We start from the raw sequence: 6,000 nt of genomic DNA on the forward strand, positions 1-6,000 counted from the left end.
TAATAGAAACACACATGTCAATATTCAGCTTAAATGTAAATGGATTAAATGCTCCAACCAAAAGACACAGACTGGCTGAATGCATACAAAAACAAGACCTTTCTATGTGCTGCCTACAAGAAACCCACTTCAGACCAAGCGATACATATAGACTGAAAGTGAAGGGATGGAAAAAGTTATTCCATGCAAATGCAAGTCAAAAGAAAGCTGCAGTAGCAATACTTATATCAAAGAAATTAGACTTGAAAGTAAAGACTATTAAAAGAGACAAGGAAGGACACTACATAATGACCAAGGGATCCATCCCAGAAGACCATATCACAATGGTAAATATCTATGCCCCAACATAGGAGCACCTCAATACATAAGGCAAATGCTAACAGCTATAAAAGGGGACATCGACAGTAACACAATAATAGCAGGAGACTTGAACACCCCACTGACATCAATGGACAGATCATCCAAACAGACAATAAATAAAGACACACAAGCTTTAAATGACACACTAGACCATCTCGACTTAATTGATATTTATAGGACATTCCATCCAAAAACAAAGGAACACACTTTCTTCTCAAGCACACATGGAACATTTTACAGGATAGATCACATCCTGGATCACAATTCAAACCTTGGCTAATTCAAGAAAATTGAAATCATATCAAACATCTTCTCAGACCACAATGCCATGAGACTAGATATCAATTACAGGAAAAAAACTGCAAAAAAGACAAACACATGGAGGCTAAACAATTCACTCTTAAACAACCAAGAAATCATTAAAGAAATCAAAGAGGAAATCAAAAAATATCTAGAAACAAACAACAATGAAAACACAACAACCCAAAACCTATGGGATGCAACAAAAGCAGTTCTAAGAGGGAAGTTTATAGCAATACAGTCCTACCTGAAGAAACAAGAAAATTATCGAATAAACAACCTAACCTTACACCTAAAACAATTAGAAAAAGAAGAACAAAGAAACCCCAAAGGGAGCAGAAGGAAAGAAATCATAAAGATCAGAGCAGAAATAACTGAAAAAGAAAGGAAGGAAGCAATAGCAAAAATTAATAAAACTCTAAGCTGGTTCTTTGAGAAGTTTAAAAAAAATAATAAACCATTAGCCAGACTCATCAAGAAAAAAAGGGAGAAGATGCAAATCAACAGAATTAAAAATGAAAAAGGAGAAGTAACAACGGACAGCACAGAAATACAAAAGATCATGAGAGACTGCTACAAGCAACTATATGCCAATCAATTGGATAACCTGGAAGAAATGGATACATTCTTAGAAAAATATAATCTTCCAAGACTGAACCAGGAAAAATAGAAACTATGAACAGATCAATCACAAGGACGGAAATTGAGGCAGTGATTTAAAATCTCCCAACAAACAAAAACCTATGGCCAGATGGATTCACGGGTGAATTCTATCAAAGATTTAGAGAAGAGCTAACACTTATCCTTCTCAAACTCATCCAAAATATTGCAGAAGGAGGAACACTCCCAAACTCATTCTATGAGGCCACCATCACCCTGATACCAAAACCCACCGAAGATGTCACAAAAAAAGAAAATTACAGACCAATATCACTGATGAATATAGATGCAAAAATCCTCAACAAAATACTAGCTAACAGGATCCAACAGCACATTAAATCAATCATACACCATGATCAAGTGGGGTTTATCCCTGGGATGCAAGGATTCTTCAATATACGCAAATCAATCAACGTGATACATCATATCAACAAATTGAAGGATAAAAACCATATGATTATCTCAAAAGATGCAGAAAAAGCTTTTGACAAAACTCAACGTCCATTTATGATAAAAAAAAAAAAATCTCCAGAAGATGGTCATAGAAGGAAATTACCTCAACGTAATAAAAGCCATATATGAAAAACCAAAAGCCAACATCGTTCTCAATGGGGAAAAACTGAAAGAATTCCCTCTAAGAACAGGAACAAGACAAGGGTGCCCACTTTCACCATTATTATTCAACATAGTTTTGGAAGTTTTAGCCACAGCAATCAGAGAAGAAAAAGAAATAAAAGGAATCCAAATTGGAAAAGAAGAAGTAAAATTGTCACTCTTTGCAGATGACATGATATTATATATAGAAAACCCTAAAGACTCTACCAGAAAACTGCTAGCACTAATTGATGAGTTTAGTAAAGTAGCAGGATACAAAATTAATGCACAGAAATCTCTTGCATTCCTATACACTAACAATGGAAGAGCAGAAAGAGATATTAAGGAAATTCTCCCATTCACCATTGCAACAAAAAGAATCAAATACCTAGGAATAAACCTGCCTAAGGAGGCAAAAGATCTGTATGCAGAAAATTTTAAGACATTGATGAAAGAAATCAAAGACGACACAAACAGATGGAGGGACATACCATGTTCCTGGATTGGAAGAATCAACATAGTGAAAATGATTGTACTACCCAAAGCAATTTATGGATTCAATGCAATCTTGATCAAATTACCAATGGCATTTTTCACAGAAGTAGAGCAAGAAATCTTACGATTTGTATGGAAACGCAAAAGACCCCGAATAGCCAAAGCAATCTTGAGAAGGAAACATGGAGTTAGTGGAATCAGGCTTCCTGACTTCAAAGTATACTACAAGGCCATAGTGATCAAGACAGTATGGTACTGGCACAAAAATAGAAAGGAAGATCAAAGGAATAGAATAGAGAACTCAGAAGTAAGCCCAAACACATATGGGCACCTTATCTTTGACAAAGGAGGCACGAATATACAATGGAAAAAAGACAGCCTCTTCAATAAGGGGTGCTGGGAAAATTGGACAGCAACATGGAAAAACATGAAATTAGAATGCTTCCTAACACCATACACAAAAATAAACTCCAAATGGATTAAAGACCTACATGTAAGGCCAGACACTATAAAACTCCTAGAGGAAAACATAGGAAGGACACTCTATGACATCCATCAAAGCAAGATCCTTTTTGACCCACCTCCTAGAATCATGGAAATAAAATCAAGAATAAACAAATGGGACCTCATGAAACTTAAAAGCTTTTGCACAGTGAAAGAAACCATAAACAAGACAAGAGGCAACCCTCAGAATGGGAAATTATAGTTGCCTATGAAACAACGGACAAAGGATTAACCTCCAAAATATACAAGCAGCTCATGAAGCTTAATACCACAAAAGCAAATAACCCAATCCACAAATGGGCAGAAGACCTACATAGACATTTCTCCAAAGAAGACATACGGATGGCTAACAAACACATGAAAAGATGCTCAACATCACTAATCATCAGAGAAATGCAAGTCAAAGACACAATGAGGTACCACCTCACACAGATCAGAGTGGCCATCATCACCAAATCTGGAAACAACAAATGTTGGAGAGGGTGTGGAGAAAAGGGAACTCTCCTGCACTGTTGGTGGGACTGTAAGTTGGTACAGCCACTATGGAAAACAGTTTGAAAGTTCCTTCAAAAACTACAAATAGAACTACCAGATGATCCAGTAATCCCACTCCTGGGCATATACCCAGAGAAAACCATAATCCCAAAAGAAACTTGTACCATAATGTTTATTGCAGCACTATTTACAATAGCCAGGACAGGGAAGCAACCTAAATGCCCATCAAGATATGAATGGATAAAGATGTGGCATATATATACAATGGAATATTACTCAGTTATAAAAAGGAATGAGATGGAGCTATATGTAATGAGGTGGATAGACCTAGAGTCTGTCATACAGAGTGAAGTAAGTCAGAAAGAGAAAGACAAATATTGTATGCTAACTCACATATACGGAATCTAAAAATAGTACTGTTGAGCTCAGTGACAAGACAAGAACAACGACGCAGATGCAGAGAATGGACTGGAGAACTCGAGGTTTGGGGGGGTGGAGGGTGAAGGGGAAGCTGAGACGAAGTGAGAGAGTAGCATAGACATATATATACTACCAACAGTAAAATAGATAGCCAGTGGGAAATTGCTGTATAACAAAGGGAGTTCAACTCCAGGATGGTTCAACTCCAGGAAGGATGATGCCTTACAGGACTGGGACAGGGAGGGTTGGGGGAGTCGAGGGAGGGAAGGAATATGGGGATATGTGTATAAATACAGATGATTGAACTTGGTGCACCTCAAAAAAATAATAAATAAGTAAATAAAGTGATTAAAAAAAAGAAAAACATGCAGCCTCCAAAACTGTGAAAGAATACATTTCCTTTGTTTAAGCTAAAAACAATTAATCCCTGCTGAATCAGAAATGAGAAAAACAAAGTGAGAAAATTATAACTTAAGACACTGTGTGTCTTGTCAATAACCCAGAGTAATAAAGAGTGAATCTCAACATAAAATTAGGATTTCCTATACCCAGTCCATGTGTTTGCATCTTGCATACATATTAGCTCTCAATCTGTAATGAAAATTGTATTCCAGTTTACTTACCCATAAAAAACTTCTTCCTTTCAAATGTCCTTCTGAATGAATCCTTGACCTCTTTGTTTCTCAAGCTACAGAGAAGTGGCTTCAACATGGGAATCACAGCTGTGTAGAACACAGAAACCACTTTATTAATATCAAGGAAGAACCTGGAACTCAGACGTACACAGATAAAGAAGAGTGCCCCATAAAGGATGGAGACAGCCATCAGGCATGAAGGACAGGTGGAGAAGGCTTTCCACCTTCCATCAGCAGAATGGATCCTCAGGATAGCAATGACAATATAAATGTAGGGGACCAAGATGATCATGCCACTGAGTACTGCTAGAGCTCCAGCCAAGATGAAAAGTAAAAATGTATTTACCCGTGTGTCTGCACACGCCAGGGAGAGAGCAGGAAGAAGATCACAGAAGTGATTAATGATATTTGGACCACAGTAAGGTAGGCGAAAGGCAAAAGTTGTATGGGTCACACCTACAAGACCCATGGCATAAGGCCCTACCAGCAGCTGCACACAGACTTGCTGGGACATAATGAGTGTGTACACCAAGGGCTTATAGATGGCCATATACCAGTGATATGCCATAGAAGCCAGCAGGAAACAGTCATTACAAAGTAATCGAAAAACCATAACTGGACAGCACAACCAAAGGAAGAGATGACTTTTTTCTCCATAAAGATGTCAGTCAACATCTTGGGACCAATGACAGAAGAGGAACACACATCCACAAAGGACAAGTGTCTGAGAAAAGAGTACATGGGGGTGTGGTGTTAGGAATCCATCCAAATAAGAGTGATCATCCCCAAGTTTCCCAGAAGAGTTACAAGATAAACGAAGAGAAATGTCACAAAAGAATGACCTGCTGCTGGAAGTGATTTGTTAAGCCCACAATGAAAAACTCAATCACCAATATTTCATTTCCATACTCCATTTCCCTGAATTCATCTGTGATATGATGAGAAAATTTTTTCTTTGCAATAATTTTATAATTAAAAACTTGTTAATTTTACATTTAAGTTTAGCTTCTATTTTTTGAAATCAAATAAGATTGCCTGGCACTTATTCTCTTGAGCTCTGCCCCTGGTTGTCATGCTATTTATCTGCAAACTGTTTGGGTGATAATGAGTTATTAAACCAAACCTCACTGGGCTCCAGTTTCCTCCTTGGAAAAAAGGATTTTTAATGGAATCACAGAATTTTAATCTGGAAATTAACATTGGAGATTATCTAAGGGAGGTCTAAAACGTATATTTCTAAAAATATCTACCGTTAATAAAGGATATTTTAAGAAACACTTCATTGAAGAAGGCCTTATAAGAATTCATTGAACAGAGTGATACCTATGCCCACTGCAGATGAAGAGTAAACAGGTATTAGGAATGTAACTTCCTCCCCAATTCCCTTAGATTCTACAACTATGGTTAATTGTATAAAACATAACTTCTGAAATCTAAAGATGGAGGTCAAGCTGAGACAGGAGAAGTTAACTTTGGAGCAGGGGTCAAAATCCTCAACAGTGTCTCCTCTGTGACTCCATTTCCATGGTGCCTATAT

General features: G+C 37.3%; 1 pseudogene; it reads right to left on the bottom strand.

Annotated features, from left to right (window-relative positions):
* Positions 1-4,443: 4,443 nt before the first annotated feature.
* On the bottom strand, positions 4,444-5,377 carry LOC130850256 (olfactory receptor 1002-like; annotated as a pseudogene).
* Between the last annotated feature and the right edge of the window lie 623 nt (positions 5,378-6,000).

The sequence above is a fragment of the Hippopotamus amphibius genome, chromosome 3 (assembly GCF_030028045.1).
Source record: "Hippopotamus amphibius kiboko isolate mHipAmp2 chromosome 3, mHipAmp2.hap2, whole genome shotgun sequence".
NCBI classification, from domain to species: Eukaryota; Metazoa; Chordata; class Mammalia; order Artiodactyla; family Hippopotamidae; genus Hippopotamus; species Hippopotamus amphibius.